General features: G+C 36.8%; 1 long non-coding RNA gene across 1 annotated transcript; it reads left to right on the forward strand.

Annotated features, from left to right (window-relative positions):
• Positions 1-13,075: 13,075 nt before the first annotated feature.
• LOC149710269 (uncharacterized) lies at positions 13,076-13,906 on the forward strand. Its single transcript, XR_016375688.1, has 2 exons — positions 13,076-13,320; positions 13,388-13,906. It is a non-coding gene; the product is annotated as an uncharacterized LOC149710269 (long non-coding RNA).
• Positions 13,907-20,340: the final 6,434 nt, after the last annotated feature.

Genomic DNA, 20,340 nt, shown 5'->3' on the forward strand with positions numbered 1-20,340 from the left:
TTTTTGGCGCAGGACAAAAAATAATTTGCTAAAAATAACCTAACCAAAATCTAACCCCGAAAAAAACCCCGACTATATTTTACATGTTAGGTACCGGGGTCGGGGTCGGGGGAAAAAGTCGGGGATCCCTGGTTTTCGGGGTCGGGGTCGGGGTCCCCGTACGAACACTGCTAGAGGCTAAAGCTACGATCCGACGTTCTTAGTACATAAATCCGTTTTTGCTCGTGTTATATAAACTTTGACTAGAACAGTTTCGGTTCACGATAAATTTCTTAACTAATTCATTTAATATAATTGATATTAAATTTTTTCATCGAACGTAATTTCTGTAATATAATTTGAAACTTTGTGACATTGTCGACTTTTGACGTGTAGTGTATGCCTCTTGCGCGATTTCTGGAGGCCTATTCCCATAAAGTAATAAGAAAAAGCAGATTCGAATGAACCTTTCGTGGAAGACGCCCCATTACATGGATAGAAGTTTTTCGAAACCCTCAACTGATCGAATCGTAAATCTTAACCCTAAAGATGACACTGGAGTAAAAGTCACTTTTTCAGATTGGTATCTACGTGGGACAGTCAAAGACAAAGACCAGAAGATGCTGCTATTAAAAGCTAATAAGTACAGGTTGGTGTCTACGTGGTATTGACAAAGACCAGAAGATGGTGGTGTTAGAAGCCAATATGTAAAGATTCTTCAAAACTGAGGGTATATCAATAAGTGATATAGAAGTAAGACCAGGAGTTCATAATAACCCCCCTTCGGGGGGGAAGTACGAAACTGGTTAAAAAGCCCGTAACAACAAAGTTTCGCCGTAAAGCTCAGCGGATTTATACACCGCTTAACTCCCAAAGAAATAGTTACCAAAATGTTTAGCGCCCACGCGCATTAATTTCCGATATTCCGGGTTATTTTGGGAGCGAAAATGGCTCGCGAGTCGCGTCTCACGTCTGTCGGCGCGGGCAGCCGCGGTGTACATTAAGCCTTGGCTAAGAAGTTGGCTTTGCGATGGTTTCTAGTTTTCTACAAAACATTTAAACGATAGTCATTATTGTTTTCTTGTGATATGTGTGAGAATTCCGTGGTTAAATTAAAACGGTATGGACAAATTGATTCCCAGTATCTTTAGTATATGAATTCCATCGTGTTTCTACGTCCACATACTCGCCATTTTACTTAACGACGGAGATCCCTGCCAAGTTTTAGAACGAAAACCAAGGAGTATAGATACTACTACAATCTACTGTAAAGTTGTATGTCCATCAACAGGCTAGTCCTTTATATGCGCAACGACAAAATCTTGTTGTTCGCGATTTCTACCATTAGCTCTATGGCAAGTTTCGTACTTCCCTCCCGAAGGGGGGTTATTATGAACTCCTGGTAAGACTAATACATTGTGGTGTTGTTAGAAACCAATAAGTACAGAGTGATGTCTCCGTGGTATGGATTGAAGACTAGTACATAATGGTGGTGTTAAAAGTCCTTAAGTACAAATGGTGCCCATGTGGTATAGAGTAGACGTATAATCTCTAAAATTCCCTTTTCAAAATATGAATTTTCTACTCCCATTTCTATATGATGTCCGAGAAAAAAGGTAGTATTTCTAATCTGGGCACTCCAAGTCAAGATTATGACATAGTAATTTACAAGAAAGCGTTATTCGCGACAGTAAAGCGAAATAAACTTAATTTTCTCTTCCATTGATTTTTCTTATAAAATTGAATTTTATATCTTACTTACTGGTAACACTAAAATCCTGAATTCCATGTTCCCTGTGAAGAATAAAGTAATTTTAATAAAATCACGCCAGAAGTTTTAATAATTTCATATATTTATTTTGAAACCAACATTGTCAACATGGATCGCACAGGCTTTTAGAACGACAAGTCTAAATATGATTTTAAAGGCCGACTTCCATCGAAAGGGTTCTAGCGAACTGAAAACCGAGCATCGAGACTAACAATGAAGCGACCGTGCCGATTTTCGAAGCCTCGCTGGGTCAAAAGTTGCAATGGTTCTCGCTAACTGAAAGTCGTGCAATGTGGTTCTAGCGAACTGAAGATGAACAATAGAAATCCTTTTAAATTTATTTCTTCTCGAATTTTTGCTTTCCCCTGAAGGAAATTCTCTATTGTGTATCTTCAGTTCGCTAGAACCACATTGCACGGCTTTCAGTTAGCTAGAACCTTCCATCTTTTGACCCAGCGGGGATTCGATAATCGGCACGGTCGTTTCATTGTTAGTCTCGATGCTCGGTTTTCAGTTCGCTAGAACTCTTTTCGATGGAAGTCGGCCTTTATGTATCCTAACTTAGAACTGGCGTAGGTGAACCCAGGAATGTATGGAGGGGCTGGAATGGCTAAGGGGGTTCTCGTTGTACCCTTGATGGTGGAAACATAAGGCGAGTCCTTTTTTATTTTGAGAAGTGTAGCTCCTCCCCTACGTCTGTTTAGCTGTCTATCAAAGGCGAAAAATGTCATGACTCGTTAAAAAACGCATGGCCGAAGTGACCTTTTAGATTTTTTAAAGTTAAATGCGCTGATTCGCCGCCGTTCGCGTTCATATTCGATTCTCTCAGCCTAGGCAGAGGACCTAGGGTAGAGGGTGGAGAATTATAGCAAACAAGTTTTTTTGGCAGCCAATGAATGAATGAAAATAATTTAAGTGATAAAGACTATTTTTACGTCAGGTTATGACGTCACTAGCGTAAATTAAGCCACTCCAGTTGTTTCCAAGATCATTTCACGCCGATTAGGATTTGACCTTAGCCATTCCAACCCCTCCATACATTCCTGGTGAACCTCATTTTAAAACGAAGCCGTGGTCTCTAGGCCTAACACGAGTTTGAAAGGTAGGACTTTTCAAACCTAATGCTTCCAGGTAAAAACCGCATGGGATAGTGGGGTCGTCGATGCCCCTTTTGGGGTTTGGTCGAGACAGTCAAGGGAAGATAGGAGTGGGCAGTCCAGTTTCGGAGATGGACAGAGAGGGAGCTCGTTTATACTTCTCTCTTAAATAAATAAACATGTATTTCCATTTAAAATGTTTGTTTTTTATCTTAAAAAGATTCCCAGATCTACTTAAAAACACCAAATATTTATCGTGACGCATTTACGCCCTACAAGAAGAACGGGAGTACCCTCGTCCTGCAAACGTGAAGGCTGTTCGCTCGTTCTTGGGATTAATGGGATGGTACCGCGATTTTATTGACAATTTCTGGGAGATGGTGGCTCCCCTAACAAATTTGACTAAGGGGGAAAATAACTTTAAATGGACTGCGGTGTGATGAAAATTTTAAGAAACTACGACTTGCTTTGACTGAAGCTCCAGTCTTTAAATACCCTGATTTCACTTTGCCTTTTTATTTACAAACTGACGCTAGTGAAGTGGAACTGGGAGCAGTGTTATGCCAACTGAACAACGACTTAAAAGAAAAGGTCATCACTCACTGTGTAGCAAGAAATTATCGGACGTAGATCAAAGATACCACGCAACTGAAAAGAGAGCTCCTCGCGGTGGTGTGGGGAGTGGGCAAATTAAGGCAATATCTTGACGGGGTACCTTTTACCCTGATAACTGATAGTAGTTCATTGCAATTCTTAAACCGAATGAAAGACTCTTCTTCAAAATTGATCAGGTGGGCTTTACAGTTGCAGGGGTTTATATTTAAAATAGAACATCGAAAAGGGGACATAATACGTGGTCGCGGATGCGATGTCAGGATACCCAGTCGAGAAGAGGACACAGATAATCATTCCCAGTTCTTTGCGGCTATAATAATAATAATCTAAGCTTTGTCTACGAAGGGATTTCCACACTAAGCCTGTGGCTTATTTACAGGTGGTCCCTTTACAATGCATATACAACCTTTTGCTAAGGAGGGAGAACATATTTGTGTAGCTGGGGGGGATCGAAAAAGTGCCCTTATTACGAGAATTAGACACAATGGCTAAACAACAAAGGACCGATGAAAAAAGGCACCTATCATATTTAATGGAAGTGGAACTACTGAACGCAGAAAAAAATACCACCAAGTAAGTTACTGTGGCTATGAGTCCAACTCGTGCCACTTAAGATGATTAAAATTCTTGCCGTCGAAGGCCTGCGTAAAAGTAAATTTTTTGACGCAGTGCTAAAGTTTTCGATCGTTATTTTTGGTCAAGTGGGAACCTAGCAGAAAGTAGAGCATGTCTTCACGAGAACAAAGTAGCGCAGTCCATTGCATGAAATCCAGTAATTCCTTAAGTTTTAAAGCTCAGCATTCATGATTGTCCTTCTGCAGGTCATTTGAGTTTAGAGAAAATTTTGTGGCGAGTTAAGTCATTCGTTTTTTGAGACTCCCTATATTCCGATGGGGCAAACTACGTGAAATCTTGCGGCACATGCCAGAGGTTAAAACCAGCGGGGTTACTGTCTATCATGGGACCTGTTTAACCATGGAAGACTATATCATCTGATTTAGTTGGACCCCTTCCCATGATTAAGAAAAAAAGTACAAATCTGATAGTAGTGGCAGAAAATTTCTCGAAATATGTGGAATGATTTCTTTTACGGAAGGCGAGCAGTTAGCCAAAAGATTGAAGATGAGATTTTTCTAGATACGGCGTGCAACGATACATTATTCGTGATAATGGGGGACAATTTGATTCGAAGCTATTTAGGCGAGTTTGTACGGATGGGGGAGGGAGGTAAAAATTAATTTTACTACACCCTATCAATCTCAGGCTAATCTTACGGAAAGGGTGAACATATCGGTGAAGGCCATGATCGCATCGTACGTTAAAGGCGAGCATAGAACATGGGACGATAATTTTCCAAGGTTAGCTTTAGCTTTGTGATCCGCTCCTCAAACTGATTTACACCTCACATGATTTTGACCGGGAGGAAACTTAAACTTCCTCTACATCGGGTCTTAGAAAATGGGTTAGCGATATGTCTGACTACGTGGAAGAACTAAAAAAGGTGTCTGAAATTAAATCGGATGTTAAGTCAGCTAGGGCTATAACTCATAAAAATCTAAAACATTTTTACGATCAATAACATCGTGAATCTTCATTTGAAGTTAGAGATTTCGTTTTGTTATAAGCACATCCCTAACCCAAATTGTTTAGCTAAAGTTTTTCTACATAGACATTGACTCAATGATTAAAAAGTAAAAACTTTTCACGAAAGCTTGCCTCGCTGCTAAGGCTCAGCAAGTGTTGAACTGGTTTGTTGTATTTACCTACTTTTTGTCTTTAATGATCCGAGAGGTTTTTATGCAAAGGATCAATTAGATTAAAAGTAAAATACGTGTAATTGTAATCGTAAGGTTTAGATTTATAGGGAATATAAGCTGACACTCGGTACTTTTGTTTATACAAACTTTAACTTTTGAAAAGTAAATTAAACATAAAATGAATTCTCTTGCGACATGTTTTATCTTTATTTCGAGCGTTATTAGAGTCCCAAAATAAATATTTTTTTTTGAAAATATTGTAGAGAAGATCAGGTTAAACGCGTGTCTGGTACTCGAAAAACTTTCAGTAAAAATCAGCAACGTCTGTAACTACTGCCTGAATTTTGAAGGCTCCAAAGCCTACTTAGTACTCCATAAATTTGTACAAAGTTTCTTCTTCTGCCTTTTTCAGATGTTTTTAAGTCGATAAAATGTCTGACTTTATATGCATTTTCGCACTGCATGCGAGAACTGCCCCCGCAGTTCTGCATGTAAGAACATCCTTCTTTATAGGGATTTGGATTTCCATGCAAGAAGTACCCTCGTTGTTAGAAGGATAAACTAATTTTCCGAATAATCTCCCAAATATATTTCCCAGCAAAATTCCAATGGTATTTCCCAAGAAAATCCCAAAGGTATTTCCCAAGAAAATTCCAGAGTTATTTTCCAAGAAAATTCCAGAGTTATTTTCCAAGAAAATTCCAGAGTTATTTTCCAAGAAAATTCCAGAGGTATTTTCCAAGAAAATTCCAGTGATATTTTCCAAGAAAATTCCAGAGGTATTTTCCAAGAAAATTTCAGAGGTATTTTCCAAGAAAATTCCAGTGATATTTTCCAAGAAAATTCCAGAGGTATTTTTTAAGAAAATTCCAGAGGTATTTTCCAAGAAAATTCCAGAGGTATTTTCCAAGAAAATTCCAGAGGTATTTCCCAGGAAAATTCCAGAGGTATTTCCCAGGAAAATTCCAGAGGTATTTCCCAGGAAAATTCCAGAGGCATTTCCCAGGAAAATTCCAGAGATATTTCCCAAGAAAATTCCAGAGGTATTTCCCATGAAAATTAAAGAGGTATTTCCGAAGAAAATTAAAGAGGTATTTCCCAAGAAAGTTCCAAAGTTATTTCCCTAGAAAGTTCCAAAGTTACTTCCCTAGAAAGTTCCATAGTTACTTCCCTAGAAAGTTCCAAAGTTACTTCCCTAGAAAGTTCCAAAGTTACTTCCCTAGAAAGTTCCAAAGCTATTTCCCAAGAAAGTTTCAAAGTCATTTCCCAAGAAAAAGAGGCCAATATTCCCCAATTTCCGAAAGAACGCCTTAAGGGTTTCCAAAGAAATTTCCCACGGAATTTTCTTAAGAGTTCTAAAGAAGTTTTTTCAAGGGATTCACTCTCGTCAAATTTAAAGAGGTTTATAAGCAAGTTAGCCCATAAATGGCTAGGGCCTTATATTATAAGGCGCGTGAAAAGCGAAATTTAACATATAAACGGGAAACCGTGGAAAAGAAACCCAAGGCGGTTGGATCGCACCACATTGTGAAACTTAACAAATATAATCAAAGAAATTAAAAAAAAAATTATAATTTTAATACTGTATCCCAAATGTTTTTTTTTTTTTTTTAAAAATAATGCTTAATGTATTTTTATTTGCTTAATGTGTACTTGATTACTTGATGGTATTTCATCGACAGAAACAATAATTAATACAAACACTAATAAAACTATTGCTATCCCTATTTCCCCTCCCTCATTTTTACGGGTCAGTTGAAACAATTTTAAAAAATATCTGAATTTTAAACAATAACAGCTTACAATATTGCATTCGTCCTATTTTTTCAATTTTAAAAGAGATTAAAGCTCTTTTTCTTGTGACTAGATTTAAAATATTGCGATTTCGAATTGAAAACTTCGAATTAAAAACTTGTTTTTATCAAAATAAAATATGGCCTATATTATTCGGAGTAGCTTTTATTAGTGAATAATTGAATACATTATTTCCGCGTATATTCAACCATTAGCTTTTTATTAGTGAATAACTGAATACATTATTTCCGCGTATATTCAACCATTAGCTTTTTATTGGTGAATAACTGAATACATTATATCCACATATAGTCAACCATTTGCAGAGGAAACGCAGCTCTTTTACTTCGGAGTTGATTAAGAAATATTGAGGTTTATATTACAAACTTATTTAAAAATAAAGCATAGCCTAGATTAATCAGAGATAGTGCAGCTAGTAAATTGGTTGTCGAGGTTATGACAGTTGAAGAAATTAATTGTCGAAATTACACGGTTTGATCTAAAGGTGATTATAGAGAATGAGGAGTGCCCATACTATCTAGAACCATTTCGGCCAACATGATAAAAAATATAGATATTTATAAATAAAAACCTGATTTTATCAAAATAAAATATAGCATATAGACCTAATACTCCGATTTTTGGAATCCGTTCATTAGTTCAGGATATCGCCTACTACATATAAGCAAGCGAAATTTACCTCTTTATATTAGTATAGATATAGACTTGACTTGGTCTCAGTGTATGTAGCTCGACAGTCGACAACCAAATGTTCCGAAGAATAGTTTCGTCTTAATACATATATAAATTGGAAATTCGCTTTAGTCATTACTCAAACTCTTCCAACTCGAAATTATAAATAAATAAATGAACTCATTTTTTCGAACAAACATTATTCAATCGTTAAAACGTTTAACCTGGAAGGAAAAAAGGAAAGGAAAACTTCAAAGTTCGTGCTTTAAACGAATATCTATTCCTAGTATTAGAAAATATTAGACTCACTGCTCTCAAATTTAAATGAAGTTATTATAATTAAGATTAATGTGCAATTTACTATCCAGAAATCACAAGAAAAATGTTCAAATCCAACAAAATCACGGAAAATAATCAAACCCCAAAAAATCACTTTAAAATATCAAAAAAAAAAAGAAGAAGAAAGAAAAAAGAAAAAGAAATCACGAGAAAAACCTCAAATTATGACGAATTCCTTTCGATTTTATAGATTTCGCTATAAAATGAAATTCGACTAAATCAAATGATGTCCGATCAAATATGTCCCGCCCCTCGGGTAAAGTTGAACTTCCGGTGTGTGGATATAAAGACGTTAGATAGGGTTTCAAACTTGCCAGTCCACCAAAGTGTTTTTGCTTGAAGGCATACCTAACCGTGCCATCTTTGGGTCTATTGAACAAATCCGAGTTATCTATGGGTGGGCTAAAATAAAACGCGTCATCTTCCGACGGGTAAATCCAGCGTTTAGAACCGGAATTTTATATCAAAAATAGTAATCATCTTAGATTCTCTGAATTTTTCCTTTAAATATTATTAAAATTACCTTTTTCCAGAAAAAAAAACATAAAGCCTAGCTTACGTTTGAATTATTTTGGAGTGCGGTAACATTAAACTTACAGGGTGTTGCCATACACCAGTGTCTACACATTTTAACAAGCGTTCGGCATCACCGTTTAAAGCGAAACTATCTGTGTGTTACTATCTACTTTGGGTTGAAGGCCAATGGCTTTACATATATATGTAATAGCTTTTAGTTAGCCGCTTTTACAGTAGTAAGGATATATCATCATATATTAACCTTAGTAATTATTAAAACTAAAAATATTGTTTCAACACACTTAAGTCAAAATGTCTCAAGGAATAGTTCCACAATTGACCGCTCAAAATAGCCCTACATTGTGTTTTTTAATTTTCTTTTTTGGTTGCTTATGAGTTAAGTAATTACAGATACTTAAGTTCTCATCCGCAGAGTAGATGAGATTCATAATTTTTGAGTCTTATGCAATAAGATTGTGACGAATGGCGTATTTGATAAGTCACCTTTTGCAAACAATGGGCAGTCAAACATTTTGCCCAGACGGTTTGCTTGGGTTAGTGCGCCACTTCACAGCCCACACTGCCAGAACAACAGTGTTTCATTTTTCTTATTCTTTGCAGAGACTGGTGACAGCGACACGCATAACCTGGTATATTGTTCAATAACCTGCATAAATCAGAACTTAATTTAAAAGGGAAAAGTTGACGATGTTTCTCAAAATGGTTTGTTTCGATAATGTAAAAGTCATTTGAAATGTTTACTTTCAGGGTTGTCTTGTCCTATGTTGCTTTAAAGTAACTTAATTTAAAGTAACTTAATTTAGCAATTCCAGAGTGTTTATCTTAATTATATGTGTTTTCCTTAAATTCGAACTCCATTTATTTTTGCTGATTTGAATTCTGATTGCGGTGTTTTAAATCAAACAAGATTCAAATTATGTGTACATAATAATTATAAGCCCTCTTCACCGGGCACTCAAGGGAAATTTTGCCGCAAACCCTGAAAAGAAAGCTTGAAGCTACGTTTATCGACAAACTAAAGCTATTTTAGTCACATTGAACATCTATGATGTGGGTATTAGTTTGACCTGACCTGTCACCCGTCAACAATGAGGATTTCAAATTTTTAGGGCTCCCCTATTTCAATCTCCGCTGCCTCCAGGGCCGGATTAAGCAATTTTGTACCCGGGGCCGAGATAATGTGCGCCCCCTTAAGTCGGACAAAAAAGGTACAGCAAATGTTGCTAAGGGGGAATGGTTTAACTCAATCGCCCCCAACAAGCCTTGCGCCCGTGGGTCAGTACCCCCTCGGCACCCCTTTAATCCGGCCCTGACTATAACATGCTCAAAGGGCATCTCCTTTCTATCCAGAAAAATCAGATGCTCCTTTATGCCCATTTCACCAAGCAAGATGTCATCTTGAAATGGTGATATTTTAGATTTATTGCGAAAAAGAGATTCCATATATTTTTGGAATACTGCGGAAGCGGATGCAACACCGTATGGCAATCTTGTGTACTTGTAGAGGTCTTTGAGAGTACTAATGATCACCCACGATTGCGACTCATCATCAAGTTCAAGCTGACTGTAAGCTTCCTTGAGATTAAGACGTGAGAAGACTTTACACCCTGTCATTTTTAACAAAGATGTCGTGAACTCTCGGAAGAGGATACTTATCTGCGTCAATACAGATACAGGCAGCGAGTTTGTAGTTACGGCAAATGTATACTGCGCCATCTGGTTTCATAACTGACACGATGGGCGCAGCAGACTCAGAAAAAGGAAGCAGCGAAGGTTCCAAGTGGTCTAGCTCTTGTTCTCCCTTCTCTTTAATGGCGCAGGGAAGAAAACGTGCTTTGAAAAAGAGTGGCGTTGGTTCCGGCTTTTTATGAAAATGTACTTTCACGCCTCTTAGTGTCCCAAGCCAGGTGTAAACATCAGGGAGGAGGAATGTAGAGGAGTGGCCAAAGGTATTACGGAGAGGTCTCCATTTAGCGGTCTGGAGAGAGAGATCTACCCGAGGCCGACTAGTAGCTACTACGCATCAGCGGTGCGCAAGTACGTCATCACTGCCGGTAGAGAGAGAAAAAACCAAAATTCAAATTTCTAAGCCTAACGACTCGCGCCGTCGCGACTCACGCGAGAGTCAATTTTAGCGGCCGACGGTCCGGAGAAAAAAATCGCGCATGCGCCTGAAAAAAAAAGAGCCTCGGTTAGGTCTCAGAGCTCTAACCCGTAATCTGCGAGAATTCTCTCTCTTTTTACAACGTGCGTAGACCACTCCTTTACAACATTCCTCCTCCCTGTAAACATGGCAGAGTTCTTCACCAAAACTTTGGTGAGGGTCATCAACTCTTGCGTGCCTGTGTGACAAGTAGCATTTGTAGATTGGCCGACCAATCATAGGCTTTCTTGGTTTGAAGTCATTAGACACATGGGTAAAGGTTTTGATATGTGACGCCATTTTATGATCTACACTCGCTTAGCGTATGTGTTTAGCCTTGCTTGGCACTTGCTTGTGATTTAGAAATTATAGAAATTGGAACCACGTGGCCTTGTGATATTTATATGCCGAAATTCAATACGAAATTACTAATAGGAAAAATTATTATATCTTTTGGGTGATGTTGGGAGGGGTACCTCTTAATCTGTGGGGTCGGATACTTTTGAATTTTTATCTGTGGGGTCGGATACTTATGAATTTGTATGTTTGGCGTTTTCATATTTATTTTCTTTTTATGTATGTGCTAATTAAATAGATAACGATTTTCCCCGTTTCCTACCGCGCTCCTCATGCGTTTCGTTCTCGTTCGGTAGCTATCGTCATCTATGTTATGTTTGACTGGAACGTTTTGGCGGTTAATTCAAATGTGGGTTTAGATAGAGCTAACATAGTGTTAAATGAGCGTTATGCGTTTGATCATTTTAGCATTGCTAAAGGTAATTCGAGGGGATAATCACTAAAATGCGTAATCACTATAACTAAACTTTCTCTTTCAAAAGTTTCTGGGCATAAGTCCTTGTTAGAAATTTATAAGATGCGGTAAGTGTGCATGTTGTAACTTCGATTCGCCGGAATATTAGAATTACAGCATAAATAAATTTATACGGTTATAATTTAATCACTGTTTAGAGTAGGGAATCGAGGGGCTATTCACTCTGATTTTATGCACGGTAAATCATTTAAGCATTGAAAAAGATAGCGCTATTCACTCATTAGAATAGAGGGGTTATCCACTCATTAGCTTAAGGTATAGAGGGGTTATCCACTCATTAGGGTAGGGTATAGAGGGGCTATTCACTCGTACGATATGGCTACTATTACGAGCCCTTGGACCGTCTTGTTCGTATTATGTTTACTGTTTTGGAAAAATTCCATGGATCTACAATCTAGGCCCTTAATATGTGGTTGAAATTTCAAAGAGATCCTTGCAATAGTTTTTCTTATAAAAAATTTCAAAATAAAGTTGCTAAGGGTGGTTTTCATTTGCATAAAATTATTCAGTCAATTTGGCGAAAAAAGAGAAATGTTTGCTGTGATAGCCAAGTTTCACGACCATTTTTTGAAGTTTCATTAAAAACAATTAAGTTTAAGTATTGTTTTTGATAGTCTTAATTTCTTACTCGATTTTGCGGTGTTTACCCTGAAACTGTGGAACAAACGACTTTTTAGTGGTATGGGTTAGGTAGTCGTTTTACCGCAAATATAGCGACTTTATGGACAAGTAAGCTATCAAGGGTAATTGAACTAGGTTAGCGATCGAGGGCAATTGAACCAGGTTAACGATCGAGGGCAATTGAACCAGGTTAACGATCGAGGGTAATTGAACCAGGTTAGCGATCGAGGGTAATTGAACCAGGTTAGCGATCGAGGGTAATTGAACCAGGTTAGCGATCGAGGGTAATTGAACCAGGTTAGTGATCGAGGGTAATTGAACCAGGTTAGCGATCGAGGGTAATTGGACCAGGTTAGCGATCGAGGGTAATTGAACCAGGTTAGCGATCGAGGGTAATTGAACCAGGTTAGCTATCGAGGGTAATTGAACCAGGTTAGCGATCGAGCGGAATTGAACTTGGTTAGCGATCGGGGGTAATTGAACTAGGTTATCGATCGAGGGTAATTGAACTAGGTTATCGATCGAGGGTAATTGAACTAGGTTAGCGATCGAGGGTAGTTGAACTAGGTTAGCGATCGAGGGTAATTGAACTAGGATTGCGATCGAGGGTAATTGAACTAGGTTAGCGGTCGAGGGTAATTGAACTAGGTTAGCGATCGGGGGTAATTGAACTAGGTTAGCGATCGAGGGTAATTGAACTGGGTTAGCGATCAAGGGTAAGTTTACACTGTGAAAACGAAGGTAAAGCTATTAGAGTCGGACTGGGCGTTGATTGTTATGTCAACAAGTCAGGATTGAAAATTTAAATAATGGACGCGCAAAGCCCTTAAACTTAAAAGGAGCGCCTGCTTTTCTCTCCTAATTTTTAAAACGCTAGTTTCTAAAAACCTCTTTAATTAATATTATCAGAAGAAAATAGGGGAAGTGGGTAGCTTGGGCAACTTCGCGAGGCGTCCCGTTTACGGATTTTTCGCGCCATTTCCCTCCCCGTGGGGGTGAAGAGAGATAGGATTTTTACGCGCATTAACACACGAGTGACGTGATTCTGTGGACAGTACGGTCCTACGCCTTCCAACTGACTAGAGGCGTCTGCTAGAGGCAGTGAGGCACTCAGGCAGAATGGCAGAGGCTGGAATCGAGTGGTAAGTACTAAATTCATAACTTATTTTAAAATATGTCTTTATTTTTAAATACAATTGTATTTCGAAGTTCCAGGGAAAAAATTAACTTGTCCGAAGTTTTAAACTGTGATAGGGAAGAGTTCAAAGTAATAAAGTTGTATCCAAGTTGTTGTAGTTTGATTTTTAACATTGGGATTGGTTTGGGTAGATCTTACTTTTCCTTTCAACACAGCCTGAGTTTTCTTATCGGTAGTTTCCTTGTACGTTAAATCACACTGCGTACTCTTAACGACATTCATTTTATTAAATAACCGAATTTTCGTCCTTAATTAAACCAATATCCGCATTAACCCGTTGCCTGACGTAACCCTAACTCAAACTGAAGCACAGCAGAAATATAAGCAGACTACACAGGTTAGTTCCACAGTTCGCTACATGGTGGCGTTCGCAATAAAATCTGGTACTATTTTATGCTTCGCGCCGATTGGCCAGATTCAAATTTTAAGGGTGGTAGGGGAATCGACCATTGTAAGTGAGAATCACTGGACGACTTGTATGGCTCAAGGCTACGGCTACCCACTTCCCCTATTTTCTTCTGATATTATATAATATTAATAAAAACTGTCTTTGCAGACAAAGAGGAGAAAAAGTGAGAAAAAAGTTTATAAATTAATTGCCTGAAGTAACAGATATTCAAATTTTGACTTTTGAAGACATGATTAGAAAACATTAAATATTTTAAAAAAATTCTTATCTTAGCTTTTTTCACCAATATTTTATTTGCCGAAAATATTTTTCAACATTATTTAAACAAGTATTTTGCTCTTAATAATTGTTCTAGAAAAAAATGACAATTCGAAGAATATTTTAAAGGATACTAGCTTGATACCAGTGTTTATTTTTGACTAACATTTGATCTAAGAGGTTCAAATACTCGGATATATGAAAAATTGAACTTGATGAAATTAAATTTTTATATTTTAATATTGAAAATAATGCGAAGCGGATAATTACATAGACCGTTTGACTGTGATGTTGATATTAAAGTCGAAAAGACCTGTACCTTGATCGTGATCTTTTGAGAGCTATACAACACGTTCATGTTTCAAACTTCGAAAACTGAAAATTAACTAACGTGTTTTGTTAGGTCTCAATACTAATTTTATTTTATCAGCTATCAACGATTTCAGGAATACATAGATTTACTACTTGGAATCCTTAAGAGGCCATTTTATGGGCCTGGGTGTCTGACTGAAAGGGGAGGAGGTGTAAGAACCGTCACCGTTGACATCATGCATAATTAATTTGACGTAATTTGCGACCTGCGCCGCGAACCCGAATGTAAACATGATACGTCGTCTGAACAAGTAGACCAAGGATTACGTTTCTAAAAAAAAGGGCGAGACTTGCTTTCCGTTAAAAACTCGATATTACTATTCTCACTGGGTGGAGTAAAAATTTAATTCCTTCCACTCTTCACCAAAGTTATACAAAAACAAAACATCAGTATCCCTATGCAAAGGCTTTGGGTTTAAGGGGAGGTAACGTCATCTTTTCTCGAAATTATTATAGCATTCGTTTTCAATTTCGAGCTACACTAACTTCTAAATCGTCGACTTTAGTTACAGTTAGAGAAATTTTCACCTCAAAAACGTCGTTTACGTCAAACTGTTCCAAGTTCTCGCACTTTCCGACCATTTCGGAGCCGAAACTGATGCAGACGACAGCTTAAAAGGTCATGATCTCGATCTGTCCCACACATTAGCATAACCAATGAGACGCAAGGAAGGAGGAGCAGGTGGTTTAAATGTTTTTGGCGCTTCCCCTCACAGTCAATCAGATATTTGTGTGGGGTCTATGGCCTCTTAAAGATTCCAAGTACTAAATCTATGTATTCCTGACGATTTTCAGTATATTTTAATCTCCTTATAGAGTCGAATACTCAAACCTAAGTCTAAATTTTTAATAGAAAGTAAAATGCATATGCGTAATTTTTTAAAACGATATAGATATTTCATAATAAAATATTTTTACTAAAGGTATTTTGGTGAAAAAAACTAAGATAAGAGTTTTTTTTCCAAATATATAATGTTTTATATTATGTCTTCAAATGTCAAAATTTTAATATCTGTTACTTCAGGAAAAAAATTTATAAACGTATCTCTTACTTTTTCTCATCTTTTTCTGCAAAGACAGTAGTTATTAATGGAAAAGGTTTTTAGGTTTCGTAATGTTAGGTTTTTTCATGATTTTAGGGTAAATAATCCTTGAACGACAATATTTATTCAGTTTCGTAAACACTAAAATTGTACAATGGGTGTAATTTTTAAACATTAACTTTTCAAAAATTGTATTGCAAATTAGTTTACAAATGAATCTATACCAATATCAATTAATCATTTTAAATTTTAGTTGCAAATTTTTATTTAATTTTCATTGAAATTTATTATCTTTCATAGTGTATGCACTAAGAACACTAACCTAATGTGCTCTTTTCATTTACAAATGTTTATGAGTGTTATTGATTCGGATGATTTAGTAATTATTTTGAACCATAGAATTACTAAGCGTTTCAAATTATTTTTTGAAATAGTTTTTATAATCTTGGCTTTTCAGTTACAATTGACACTTTGACAAGTAATTTAGAGTTACATTTATGACTTGTAAGAAAAAATTTTATAACTTCGAAAGATTGTTAACAGAAGTGAAAATACTTTTTTCTTTCCATTAACAAATAATTATCAAAGTAACTTGTATCGTTAATCCAAGCCATATTTCGAATAAGCAACATTCAAATGTTAAAGCGTTGTATTTGGTTTCCGCTTGGAACTGCACACTTGTTAGAAGTAAATAAGTGTGTTATGTGAAAATTAATGAGTGGTTAATTTGTCTTAAAACGAGATAATAGGACGATAACATTAAAATATACAATTTCCAGTCTTTCCCAGGAATGCGAAATTCGGAAATTATAAAAGGAAAATGGTAATCCCTGTTAAAGTTCATTTATCGTGTTTAGAACGATACAAAATAATTGACTTTCAAAGAAGTAGAAAACGAAATAAAAAGTTTGTTAAAAAAACTTGGCTTATACAAGAGTGCCCCAAACTTCAGTCTAAAATCCGAAAAACTCCGTATTATTTATTTAGAAGATTGGCTTCCAACAGCTTGCTACAAAAAAAAACAAGCATACAGCCGGACTGCAAAATATTTAATACCGACTCCTTTGGAAAAGTGATATATGTTGATTCGTGCATTAAACGAATTTCAAGTCTAAGTACAGCATGCCACACACTTGCTATTGTCGAACGTAATCAGTTAACAAATGTAAAACACGTTTGCCGTTGTTGGTGTGGTTTTCATAGTTTGAAATACAAAAAAAAAAGATAGTTCCTGTTTTGAAATAAAAACTTTCTCATTATTTCAAAGCTTGCTCTTGTCTCAGACACTGATGGTTGCGGTTTTGTTGCCCTCGTTAATGGAACGGAGTATTCTTTGTAGGTGTGTAAATGTCCTTCACAAATTGTTGCTCCTAATGATTGCAAGTTTTCAACAACCTTATAAATTTAGCGGGTAAAGCAATTCTCATCATACGCTAAGAAAAGCATCACCTAGAAATTTCCAAAAGAATAGGATTAAGTAAACGTAAACCCAGTCATATGGTATTAAAAGATAGGTAACGCTAAAGCACGTTATCGTAAAAAAAGTCCATAAATATTACTGAAGCTCAATGGATAATTTTGTAAAACAATTAATTGAAGCAGATAAGAACAATCATTACGCGAATAAATGTCGGAAAATTACGGAGGCAAAATTATCTGTGAACTCAATCACGCTAGTTGCTTCTTCTAGGTTCAGGCCGTTTAAAATCACAGTAAAAGCGAAAAAGGGGGAGGGGGGGGGGTCGTAGACCTAGACCTAGTGAGTTTTGAAGAACGGCGTTCGCTTTAAAGGGACTGTGAAACGGTTTTACTTTTACTTTAGGCTTCAGTAGGAGTTGAATTTGAATCGATTGCGAATATGATTCAATGAATTACATTTAAATATTATCATAAGTGAATAATTAACTAGTTAATTATTCACTTATGATATTATTGTATAGTGTAAAATCTAAAAAATTGAAAATTCAATGGTTCAAAGCTAATTCCATGGTTTTAAATTTCCGCAATTTATTTTTCCGGATAATTAGAAACCCCAGTAGCAGATAAATATCTAGTGCGAATAGAAATTTTGACAAAGTGTAATGAAAGTGCTTCGACAGAGTTATAGGACTAATCTGGAAAAAGATTGTCAACTGAAATCTTAAATTATACTATAAGAAAAATAGTATGATATATGAGAATTAGGAAAATATAAATGTGCAATATAAGCTTTAATACTTACACTTATAACAATTGTAGTTGAATTTTATAATTAAAAAAAAAGGGGTGCGATTCTCTTCCTCGACTTCGGCAACCGAATATAATAAATGATGATTTCGCAAAAAAACACGACTGATGACGCCGCAAGTCCCCTAGCAATGATCAGAAAAGCTTGGGATAAAAATCCAACGGACAATGGTCCAGGCTCTAGAATCTGTGACTTTTCGTAAAACGAAACTTTCCTTTTCAAGAGATGATGATATTCAAATCTTTTCCTTGGTTCTAATTGTCTCGTCTCGGCAAATCTTAAAACTCTGAAATTGTACCAAAATTGTTTTTAGACAGACTTCTTCTAATGAAGCTGTAGCTCTCTCTTAAAAAAGACTGACCTGATGACGACTTTAATGTCTTTAGTCTAATTATTTTAAAACAAGGGTTCTATCTAGAGCTAGGCATTATTTATCTAGAGCTAGGCATTATTAATCAAATATATACGTCATTTTATCTTTATCCGTTATTCGAGAATTATCCACAGAAATCGTATGCTAAATCGTATTATATTCACAATGTTTATATAAATATTGGTTGAACCAAGTATTTCAAGCTAAGCTCAAGTTCTACACAAAACTGAACAAATTTGATATTTCCAATGGAGAATAACATACAGGGTGTTTCTGATAAGCATTTTATAAATTAAAGGGTGTGTTCTTTGGGTCGAACTCAGTGAAAAGTGTCAAAGAAAATGGCGTCCACAACAAAATATCAGACAACTCCAATATCCTCCCATCTAAGAATTATAATGAGCCATTTTCTAGCAGAAGTGTATTATTAAAGGTAGAAGTGTGCAAGGACTGGTCAATAAAAGGTAGTTCAAAATGACAAACAAGGAAGAGTTTCTAGTTAATGTATCTTTTATTCGTACATGTACCAAGCAAAGAAGATACACGCCCCAGGAATGGAAACTGTAGCTTCCTCTAGTGTAAATTTTTGTCTCTCCCCTCCTAGTACGCTCCAAAGGCAGGCTCGGTCGACCGAGGTATTTCCGGCTACATCGAACTTGCATAGACCGGAAGTTCCTGGTCAACCCAACCCCGAGACATACCTTCCATTCCCGGAGCGTATATTTTCTTTGTACCAAGTTAGTATCAGTTTTAAAGGTATTGTTCAAAAAGCCCACCATTAGCATTAAAGGCCGACTTCCAGCGAGAAGGGTTCTAGCGAAATGAAAACTGAGCATCGAGCCTAACAATGAAGCGACCGTGCCGATTTTCGAAGCCCCGCTGGGTAAAAAGTTGGAAGGGTTCTCGCTAACTGAAAGCCGTGCAATTTGGTTCTATCGAACTGAAGATGAACAATAGAAATCCTTTTAAATTTATATACTCTCGAATTTTTGTTTGAAATTCTCTATTGTGTATCTTTAGTTCGCTAGAAGCACATTGCACGGCTTTCAGTTAGCTAGAACCCTTCCATCTTTTGCCCCAGCGGGGATTCGAACATCGGCACGGTCGCTTCATTGTTAATACAAACGATTTTTGGACATGTTGAAAGATGCCTGGCGTGCTTCGGATTACGTTGTCGCTAGTCTTCCACATCACGTACTTGACTCTTGTACACCAAGTCCTTGAGATGACCCCAAAGGTAGAAATTACGTCAATTCAAATCGGGATACTAAATTTCCTTTCAGGTGGATTGGATGATGAGGACCAGTTGCGTGGCCGGCTAGATCTCCCGATTTGAATCCATGTGATTTCTACCTTTAGGGTCATCTCAAGGACTTGGTGTATAAGAGTGAAGTCCGTGATGTGGACGACTTGCGACTACGATTTGAAGGGTGTGAAACCATCCGAAACCTGCAAGGCATCTTTCAAGATGTCCAAGAATCGATCGTAAGACGGGCACATGTTTGTATTAATGTTAAAGGTGGGCATTCAACAAATAATTCTAAAACTGCTGCTAACTTGGTGCATTTACGAATGAAAGATACATTAACTAGAAACTCTTCTTTGTTTGTCACTTTGAACTACTTGTTATCGACCAGTCCTTGCACACTTGTGCTTATTAGAATTCTTAGATGGAAGGATATTGGAATTGTCTAAACAAGATGAGCAAGCTGATATCTTTCTTACCATTTCTGACATTTTTCACGTTTTGGGGGCCAATGTTTGAGGGCCAGTACCCCCGAAACTAAACGTTGTAGACCTCACGTTCTTTGACATTTTTCACTCAGTTTGACCCAAATAACACACCCTTTAATTTATAACATGCTTATCAAAACACCCTCTATAAGATAATATTAGAATTAAAGCTGCATTCGGAAACATTTTTTGCATTTTCCAGAGTGAAAGATTAACATGTAGTTATTACTGTCCGATAAACTAAAGACTTTATCACATACCATGGATGCTTCCAATTTTTATAAATTGAATGGTATATGTTTTGTTTTTAACTCACAAAAAATCCAGTCTTTCAAGAACGTTGAGTGGAAGCCGATTGTTGAATAGAAAGTATGCATATTCTTCAGCAACAATCTCTTTCCCAATGTATACTTTTCGGTTAAACCTTTTTATAACAATGTCATATATTTCCGTAACCATAGGTATCTCTGTGTCGTCGAGAAACAGTACTCCAGGTCCATTGAGGCATTTAAGAATAATTCTTTGGCCAAGGGAAGTGTAGTAAATTC

Source organism: Phalangium opilio, unplaced genomic scaffold (assembly GCF_054372755.1).
Source record: "Phalangium opilio isolate 3A_F unplaced genomic scaffold, DU_Popi_V2 ptg000011l_1, whole genome shotgun sequence".
Classification (NCBI taxonomy): domain Eukaryota; kingdom Metazoa; phylum Arthropoda; class Arachnida; order Opiliones; family Phalangiidae; genus Phalangium; species Phalangium opilio.